Source organism: Parasteatoda tepidariorum, chromosome 8, assembly GCF_043381705.1.
Source record: "Parasteatoda tepidariorum isolate YZ-2023 chromosome 8, CAS_Ptep_4.0, whole genome shotgun sequence".
In the NCBI taxonomy this organism is placed as follows: domain Eukaryota; kingdom Metazoa; phylum Arthropoda; class Arachnida; order Araneae; family Theridiidae; genus Parasteatoda; species Parasteatoda tepidariorum.
In genome coordinates this window covers 32,063,926-32,074,856 of record NC_092211.1, presented here as the reverse complement: position 1 = coordinate 32,074,856, position 10,931 = coordinate 32,063,926, and positions in this window count along the sequence as shown.

Sequence of the window (10,931 nt, the reverse complement as noted above, 5' to 3'; positions counted from 1 at the left end):
TTGTTTTTTCCTAAAATTACCAATTTTACCTAAATTTATTTCTTGCCTTCATATTTATTATAACCTCTTACTTTAATTTCAGAGGAAAATTAGGTTTTTTACTTGGAAAATAGCTACAAAGTTCAACTAAAAAGTTACTTTTTTCTAAAATTTTACTTTTTGACTATTTTTTACTCGGAATTTTACTTGATTTTATTTTCTCGAATGTTTAAATTTCAGGAGGGGCGAAATATATTGTTTGCCCCCTCACTAAAATTTCAGAGGGGGCGACTGCCCCCTCTGCCCCCCCGGCTGGCACGCCACTGAGTTCAGTAGATGAACAGTTTACGTTCAAGTGTGCACACTTAATAGACAATCTAAAATTTTAACTGAACTATGACAGCGCATGTGCAGTTTTGAGGTATGTGGAACGCCAGTTTGTTGCATATCCAGGCAGGTAAAAAAATGGGGGTAAAAGAACGTAGCATAATATCATTTCACATAATCCATCAAATAGCTGTATGGGCTTCTCTTCTTTACAATGAAAGCCTAGTGCCTTAACATTCACTGAACATAAGTTACTATACAGCATTGATTAGCATTTTGAAGGGGAGGGGGTGTGGAGCCCGTCGTTCAACAAAATCAGAGATCTCAAAATCTCAAAATCGGAGATTGACTTTTAAATTTATCGAGATGTTAAAATCATTCTGTAATACATAGTTATCACATGTTATGAAAATTACTAAACTAAAATTTATTGGCTCAACATTAGCATTCTGTTGCTGAACCAAGATAATTTTAAACCAATGAAGCCAAATTAACCTAACACGGAGAATCGATTGTGATTAGTGTTTTTAAGTTAGACTGATAAAATTGTTTTATGAAAATTAGATGAACAATTTGTAGAGTGATGCACTCTATAAGAGATGTAATCCCATTACCAAGAGTTTAATTAATGAGTAAAATTACTTAGGAAAACTCTGCCTTTGAGCCAAAGAAATGAGTGATTTTTTCCCCCATAACAATAGTGCCTAATTTTTTTAAAGCACCTTTTGGCAAATGATTTCATTAGTAGACACTAATGTAAAATATAATTTCTAGGCAAAGGCAATTTTTAAGTTGCTCTTGCCAACTTGGCCTTAAATTAAATGAGGTATTCTAGAAAACATAGCAAAAAAAATTCTCACGAAATTTTTTTTAAAGAAAAAGGAAAAAGAAAAAAAAAAACCGAGCGAGAGAGATGTGTATTTTTACTAGTAGAATTTTTTTGAAAAAAAAAAAAAAAAACAGTTAATTTTTTTTTTGAAGTGCTCTTATTATAGTTATCAAATATACTAGTATTGAAATTTAAAATTGTGAAGCATATCTATGAATAATACTTTTTTCAGAACTAATTCTTTTTTATAAGGCGATATTCGCACTAATATTTATGCTATCTTAAAGTACAATTTAATAAGCACAATATGTACACTAAGACATTAATTTTTTTTTACCCGATAAATACATTTAAAGCAACGTTCTCTTGGCGAATTTTATTATCTTAAATATCTAACACATTCAATATTTTAGTTACGAAAGACTTGTTAATAGTAAAAGATAAGTTTTGAGATACTTATCAAAGCCATATAAGATTTAGAATTTGGCGTACTTTCCTCTTGTTTTCTTGCCCAAATATAAGATTTATTACTTTTTTAAATTGCGGCGACGTTGAAAAGTTTATGGAAAATGAAATCGGTTTCTCGGAGCATTTCAAATGCATTTTCCACAGCGCATTCCAATGCAATTAAAATAGTTGACGTTACCGACTTTAAGTTTGCATCAATGGCTTTTTCATGAATGGTGAAAAATGGTTTTAGATAAAACTGATACAAAAATTTACCTCCGGCTAGTTTTTCAGACATAAGCCAAAGAAATATTAGAAGAATAATCTCATTGTAAAATGGCAACCACGTCCCTAAAAGTGCGTTCGTCACATAAAGACACTTGAGGTAAATCATAAAAAGAATCCAGTGAAGAAGCCATCTTGAAAGTTCCTTTACATTTTGGGAATTCAATGATTTGAGAGATTCATGAAGAGGTAAAAGGCCTCCATAAATAAAGAAAATTAAGTAAACTAGTGTTCGAGGAATTATTTTGGAAGGCAACTGAAACTTCAATATAGGAGATTTTTCTTTCTATTTACAATAAATTTAATATCATAGACGATGATTAAAAATAGTTTCACGTGTTGTTTACATAGCACAGATAAATTTATAAATAGTTTCAAAACTATCATTAGATCATATAAAAAGCGGACGCATTTTTTTCTCAATGCAAGCCAAAATGGCAACACTCTGGTGATATTAGTTTAATTAAATGTTGTTGTTGTGGCTTTTTTTTCATCTATCTGTCAAGATACAAATATCCGCAGATGTGGTTTCTGAAATCAAGGCCGCAATTAATTGCAATTAATTCAGCTCGAATGACAGAGCAAAAATCTTGATTTTTCAGATTAATTTTCACAGAATGAGATTAACTTCATGAAAAAACCACTGGATGAGGTATAATTGTCGTCTCTGCTGCCATCCGCACAAACCTGGATAGCTGGTGTTGGAATTTGGTTTATGATCTCCAGAGTAAGGCTGGAAGAGGTATTCAGGTAAAGCATGTTGTTTTTTAGAGCGAGAACCCAAATCGGTCGGAAAATTTACACCGGGCAGACCCTGCAATGAATTAATGAATGTCCTTTAAGGCCTGGTTTCTTAGGACAGGACGCCGTCAGCTGGAAATAAGCGCTAACCTCTGATTGGTCCATTTGTGAGTTTAATAGTATACGTCATCGAACGCTCATCTTGAATTACAATTGCCGTCCAACTCAACTGCAGTTGGATTACAACGTGACGTTAACCACAGAAGCAATGGCGGACAACATCCAACAGCACATTGAAATTAGCCAAGATTTTGATTTTGACATAAAACATAGCTTCTTCATTAAACATAGCACTCTTCATTTAGCTCAGCTATAATATGTTTTTTCTTGGACAAAGTCATTATTTGTTCTCTAAAACACTGGTCGACAATAACAAAATCAATGCAAATTCAAAATAAATATTTGTTTACGTTATTAACGCATGCGCAATGAGAGATAATGTCTGCGTTGGACCGACTGCTCACGCTGAGCTAGCGAAAAAGTATTTTTTTGGCGTCAGCAGGACGTTGACGTCCCGCTGACGCCCAGATAAGGTGCTTGTCTTGAGAAACCAGACCTTAAGCTGTGTCGATCGATAATATTATTAGCACGATTGCACGGTGCATTGCTTGCAACAAGAATAAATTGTAATAAACTAGTCAAAAGAAGGCAAATTAGGACTGCCAAAAAAAGCAAGTTCTTTCTAAATATAGAAACCATGACACCTTTTTCAACAATTTATCTGTAAATAGCTGGGCCGTGGTAGCCCAGTGGTAAGAGAATCGGATTCCAGTCCGCTGGGATTCAATCCTAAACTCCGATAAGACCTACTGAGCACATGCTGTAAGAGCTCGTAAAATCTGTGTAATCGGATGTCCTGTGGTCGGTCACTGAGCAGTTCCGTTGGAGCAAGGATCTGGAGAAAATTTCCTTTCCCTTTAGATCTTTGCCTGAATTGAGGATGTGGCCTAACAAATTGTGATGGTTTGTCTTCGGATCATCTTTAAATATGTTTCCCAGATCGTCGTCAATAGCGCACTGTGCAGCTCTAGTGCAACATAAATAAAGTACCTACCCATAAATAACTTAAACAAACTTTTACTTTAAACTCACCTTCATTACTTAATATCATTAATATTTTATGAAATGCGACATATTTGAACTCAGAAATTACATTATTTCTTTCTTTTATTAAAAACAAAATATATCTTTTTTTAAATATCTCTTCGCACAATAAACTGTAGTAAGTAGCTTAACTTTTAGCTGTAGTAAGTTAACTTTTAACCGGAAGACATGAAGGAAAGGAACTAGAGATTTGTTTTTGTTTTCATTTGTATTGAAAACGTCATCCATATACATTTAGAAATTCTTGAAGTATTTTCTAAATGATACATTTAAAATACATACTTTCGATGAATAGGTTTCACCTTAGGATACTGAACCTACACTTAACTAAATGTACGATTGAAATAATCAGGAAGAAAAAAACTATTAGTTTTTATGTACCGTGTTTCATTTCGAATTAAGAACCTGTTTTAAACCAAAAAAAAAAGCTTTTTAATGTTACGGTTAAATTATTAATGTTATAGTTCAATGTGAGGTAATTTGCTCAAGAATTAAAGTAATTGAAATCGTCCACCATTTAATTTCTACAGAGACGAAATTCGAAAACTTATTCCGGCCCACATCATTCCTAATGAAAACAACGGAATCCCTTTATGAATAGTAAACCACTTCAAAAATTGATTCGTCAACACTTTAATAGAAGATTTTGCAGATGTGGGGTTACCTAAATGTCAAACCACATATATTTATTCAGAAATTCTTGAGATATTTGCTAATTGCCTGAAATTTTGTAACAGTTAAAATGCACACTCGTGATGAATGCGTTTCATCTTAGAAGACAGAACCTAATTAACTAAATGCGCGATTAAAACAATGAAAACGCGTTGAGAGAGAGGGATCTTCGTAATTCCTCTACTTTGGCTTTCTAATTTAAATTCCGCTTTCCATTTTATTAAAGTAATTAAAACACGGAAAATCTCATTACTTTCTATTAAATTCATTTAGCTTAAGTCGTTGGTTTATTAGCTGCTTCTTATACGAGGGAATTGAAATAAATACATTTTTAATTGTTTTTTTGCCCCAACTGTTTTGAATGTTTATCGTGTTTCTGCGTTATTTGATGTTTATAGTTTAAAGCAGCTCATAGAAACTAAATGCACGAGGAAAATGTTTCTTGATAAAACCTTCTAGAAGAGGGCTAAATATTATTTTTTTAAAATAATACTACTACTTGTGCCACTATTATAGCCCATGAGCGACATATATACTTTGTAGCACCATACTGTAGCATATTATTATGATATAATATTTCTTTATCTATTGGCAATACTATAGTTATTATTCATTTTGTTAGGTTGTCCCAAGTAATAATTTAAGTAGTGTTGAAAAGTTAGAATGATTTTGTATTTTTATGGAAATAAAGAATTTAGTTACTAAGTAATTATTTAGATTTATTTTTGATCCTTTCTAAGATGGCTGGAGAAATTTTAAGCATAGACGGTGCTATGGTGCCGCATACTATCATACCAATTGGGTACTTCGAAGAAAAATGAAGTGATTAGGCCTAACAGTGTGATTAAATCATTGGATACTTGTAAGCGACGCTCCGCTTGTGTGTCGAACTTGATTGGCTTCTGAATCGACAACTGCCACGATTTTCCTACGATGACGTCACTTGCAGGTATCCAATTATCGATGACGGAGCTTGTCTTTTAATCAATAGAAATGATCTATTTCACAATACTCAACATACAGCTCGAGGAGTGCGGGAAAAAAGTAGTATTGCAAGTAATGGAGCATTGGGATGGGTTTTCTATCTTGGCTCACGATAGTGATGAAACTAATTTTAATTTTTCTGCTGACTTGACTACTATGCTAAAATGTCCCGAAATCATACTTACGGTGGTTTGCGTGATTTGATGACTGCCGGACAGATTTTTAATTATTACTAAAATTCAATACATCAAGAACTTTAAGAATATCTCACGTTTCTTAAAAACAGTTAAAATGGAAATCTAAGTGCTTCCGTGCGGGCAAAGCCGTAAATAACATTTAGTTGGTTGGGTTTGGTTACAATTACAGTTTATAGGTTGTACATGATAATTTTGAAAGGTGGCCAAGCTGGTCGCCAAGGGATACTGGTATTTCAAATTAAAGCAAAATTTTTTTGTGTTAGTTATGTAAATTGTACATGTTTAACAAGAATAACTCAATTATGCACATTCAGTTATTTCTCCCAACAGTTCCATTCGTTAAATATAATTAATCTAAATGAATGAAATTCTTCAAATTCCTGTACACACCCAGGTCGAATAGAAATTAAACAAAAACAAAACATTAAAATTTCGAATATTGAAATATTAATTTTTAACCCCCTGAATACCATTTTTCTAACTTTGTTTAGATGAGTGTAAGTTTTTCTAAACACAATCCAAGCTCAAATCTTCGTCAAAACTAAAAAAGTATAATCTTTCAACAATGAATGGCGGGAACCTACTGTTCATCTCCTTAGAATAGTAAAAATGGTGGACTTTATGGACAGTTACTGTTACAGTTACACACTAAACTGCTGCTTTGTCAAACAAAACAGCTCTCCCCTTCCCAATCTTAGTCTAAATCTAAGTCTGGAGCTGTCTACTAAACAGGAAACAAAAACAAACAAAAACAAACAAAAAAAAACGCGTTTCTAAAAAAGAAGAGATATTTTGGAACTTCTGTTTCAAACCCGAGTAAAATCATTTCATAAAAATGTTTATCTCTCGGCCCTTCTTGGTACATTTAAACTACGCAACTACAGTGTTCCTTATAACTGGCGAAAGGAAATATTTAGTTAGACAGACATTGGCTTCCACTGAGTTCTGAACCAGTGCAACAGGTATTAAAGTAGCTGTAGAATTGATCAAATCTTCTCGGTGTTTGTATTCTATTTCGTGAGACGTATTTGTAGCTTTTAAGAATAACAGCTATTCTTTAACTGGGTGATTGAAAATTTGATGATGATGAGTTAAGTCAGAAGGACATCGCAGGTCAAAGATTCTCAACACATTTCCCACATAATGACATTATAATAAAACTTATAACCGATATTTTGTATAACTCGGCAGGTCAGAGAATTGGTTTAATAAAGCTTACCGTTTTAAACAATTTAAAAATTTTATACATAAAAAATAATTTACAAGTAGCATTAAAAATGTATAAAAATGTATCCAAGTTAAGATCTTTTTTCATATTTTGCACCCTCTCTCTTGATTTAATATTTTCTTAGATTTACCTTATATTTTTAACTGTCTCTCTTGGAACAAATTTAAGGAGCTTAGCGTTTTTCCGCCACCTGTACAAAAATAGATTCTGAGCAAATTTTCTCAGAAGATTCTTAGCTTAAATATAATATCTGTTACCGTTAGATTTTCCGTTTTGGCAACACACTCACGAAATGTTCCAAAATGATCGATAAATTATCCCTCTCTCTCTTAGACACCTTCCGTGATCATAAAGTCTTGAGAAACTGCTTGGTAAACCACCGACTTGTTGGTGAACACTGTTTCGAATCCATTTATAAAGCTTACCAAAACGCCACTCGCAAATTTTAGTTTCTCTTTTGGAAGCAAGTGACTTTTAGAACTCTCGAATTACAGAAAATCGCATTCGTGAGAAAATTTTAAGCTCTTGAGGAGAAAATAAAAGAATAAGCATTTTTATCTGTTTATGAACTCACATTTGAGGTTTATATTCGAAATAAAATAGTTGTTCTGAGATGAGGAAGAGATTTTCTCTTCGGAACTTTCTAACGTGCAAACGATTTTTGTTTTGTTGCCATTCTTTCCCTTCTAAAGTTTTAACTTTTGAAAGAATGCATTAGATGCTATACTTTGTGGGAACGGGAACAGGTGATTTTTTTGTTTTAAAAGATCGGATTGAGTAATATGCATATAGGAAATGTATATTTTGAATTTCCCCCACTCCGAAAGGGATCACGCTATCTACTTATATCAGTTTCAGAGTATACAAATCTTTAAGCCTAAATGTGATTCCGAGGGATTGAAGAAAGCTTTCGAAACTTTTACCATCTAACAGTTGTGCCATAATACAAAATGGGATTTAAGATAGCGTTTTAAATTTTAAGTTGAGTTTTCGTTTTGCAAGGCTGTATGGAAGAGATATTGAGAAAGTTATTTACATAACTGGAAAAATATATCATGAATAAAAATAATATACCTTTTAAGGGGAGTAATAGTTCGACATTGTTATCAATTTAAATTTATATATTTTGACGAAATAGCAGAGTTCAGTTGGTAAATAAAGTAACGATAATTTAAAAGGGCTCATTAAATTAGTTCACGGTGATGCTAAGTAGTGTTAAACCTAAATTTGCAAAGCAAAGCTAAAAGTACCATAAAATACATCTTATTTTATTTAATTACAAAGTATTAAAATTTAAACTAATATTTGAGTCAAAATAAGGAATAAGCGCATAAAAAATTGAAATATACTCTTTTATAATTAGCGTACTATAAAGCAGGCTTTCTTAAATTGTGGGTCACGACTCTAATTGTGGTCACGTTACCTGCAGCAGGAAACACTGAAAATCTTAGCAATTTTGATGTTTCTTTAACTTATTATAATAATTCTACAATTCCAAAGTATTTTTATGCAATTTAGCTGAAAATAGATAAGAAATAAGAAATTTACCTAAGTAATTGAACTCATTTTTGTAGTAGTTTAATTTTAAGTTTATAACTTTTTTGAAATTTTTACATTGTTCCGCGTCATTAATATAAAAATTAAAAATTAAAGTTAATGACCTAAAACTGCAATAGTATATTACAGTTCAAGTAACAAAACTGACAGCTTTACACTCACGCGTGTATCGTATTTGCGCAATGCTTATAGCGTTTCGCAAAATCCTCGTGTAAATATTACGGGGTGCCCACACCAAAAGCTTAAGAAACCCTACTATAAAGAAAATACTTTTTTTTTTAAACTAAAGTTAAAAATATCTATAACAAAATACATTGTAGTAAACTGCATCAAATTTGCCTGACACATAGACTAAATGGGCTCATCCTCCTTAATATTCAAAATTTTGGCTTACAAATGGCATTGGCCCACAAAGGGCTGTCGAGTCAATAAACAAGAAAAGAAACCTATTCACTACAATTATTTCTTTTTAAAAAATGGAAATTTAAAAGCTAGGTGCAACAAAAAGAAAGATATTGGGGTGAAGGAAGCTCAAATAATCGTGATTATGCAGTATTCAGTTTTGATTGAAAATTATATCAAATTGAAATAAGGTTGCCTCAAGCTCTCTGATCATCCCTACTTCATTATCTCTTATATTGATATATTTTGTTCACGAGTGCCTAGATCTGCTAGGCCGTGGTCGGCTAACTCATCCTTTATTCGTACAAAAGCTGCTTTCGTATTACAAAAATCGCGAGGGACAGTTTGCCAAACACTAGGGTAAATTGCCAATCAATGTGATAAGGATATTTGTAAGTTAAATATAGCAAAGTTTGAAAGTGAAAGACTAGAATGATAATAATGATATATTATAGGGCATTCATGTGAAGTGTAATTTTTCGGGTATTAAATTATGATAGATCAGGTTGGCATAATTTTGAAGCATTTTGAACAATTACTTGACTGACTATCGTAAAAATTTAAGAATTTCTGAAGAAACATTTCAGGAGTTACTGTAATTTGAATAAAAAAAATCTGAACAAATCTGATCTGATTTGAACAAATCTCTTAAGGTCTGGTTTCTTAGGACAAGCGCCTTATCTAGGCGTCAGCGGAAAGTTGACGCAGAGCTGACGCCAAAAAAATACTTTTTTGTTAGCTCAGCGTGAGCAGTCGGTCCAACGCAGACATTATCTCTCATTGCGCATGCGTTAATAACGTAAACAAATATTTATTTTGAATTTGTATTGACTTTGTTTTTGTTGACCAGTGTTTTAGAGAACAAATAATGACTTCGTCCAAGAAAAAACACATTATAGCTGAGCTAAATGAAGAGTGCTATGTTTAATGAAGAAGCTATGATTAATGTCAAAATCAAAATCTTGGCTGATTTCAATGTGCTGCTGGATGTTGTCCGCCATTGCTTCTGTGGTTAAAGTCACGTTGTAATCCAACTGCAGTTGAGTTGTACGGCAATTGTAGTTCAAGATGACCGTTGGATGACGTATACTATCAAACTCACAAATGGACCAATAAGAGGTTAGCGCTGATTTCCAGCTGACGGCGTCCTGTCCTAAGAAACCAAGCCTTTAGTTTGTTTAATATCTCTTAATGAGTCTATTTTTTATTAATTTTTAAATGACATTCGCATCAGCCAGTTGTAATTGGAGAAACTGCAATCTAATGCAACTAATAATGTGTTTCTTCAAAAATCTAATTCTTTCCAATAAAAAGTGTTAAAATTGCTCAAATATTAAAATTACGAACTTCTAAAACACTCTCCGACATGATCATTATCCGACGTTAAAGTTATCAATCGATCATTTAATTGTATCCTATTCTTTTTATTTTGATCCTCTGATTTGTAGTTTATGCAATAATTTTAATTTGTATTCCACTTTAAAATATCCTTTTAATATAATTATTGTTCGAGTTAGTAGAATAGACTTTAAATATTCCCAGTAGACATTTTTAGAATCTTTCTAAAAAAGATAAAAAAATTTATATATCTGTGCGTCTTAAATAATTTTTAAAGTGAATGTAAAACAAAAACTTTTCTGATTTTCAACCAATCACTTATTCAGAACAGTAAGAGCAAAAAGAAAGATATAAATACTCGTAAGGCAGTTTATTTATCTTGTATTGCTGAATAATAATCGATCAGTTTTGTTTATTTGCACATACAAATAAATTTTTGATTCCTAACATAGTTTTTTTAACATAATTTTTCATAAGAATTTTAAAAATATACATCAAAGGTGGTTATTACTGAACAACCAGGATACAAAACGTTTTCCGGGTTTTTTTAATGGATTTAATATCTCATATACATTTAATATAAAATAAATCATTTGCTTACTTTTTTAATAAAATATTACTCAATAAAAATTATTATCTTTCTGAATTGCAAAGATGTGGTAAATAATTTGAAATATTTCAGTAGACACTAGTAATGTTTTTAGCATATAAATGCATAGCTGTATTTAGAGCAATAAATTTAGCATGGTGGAAAAAAAATTCTAAGATGAATGCATTTCAT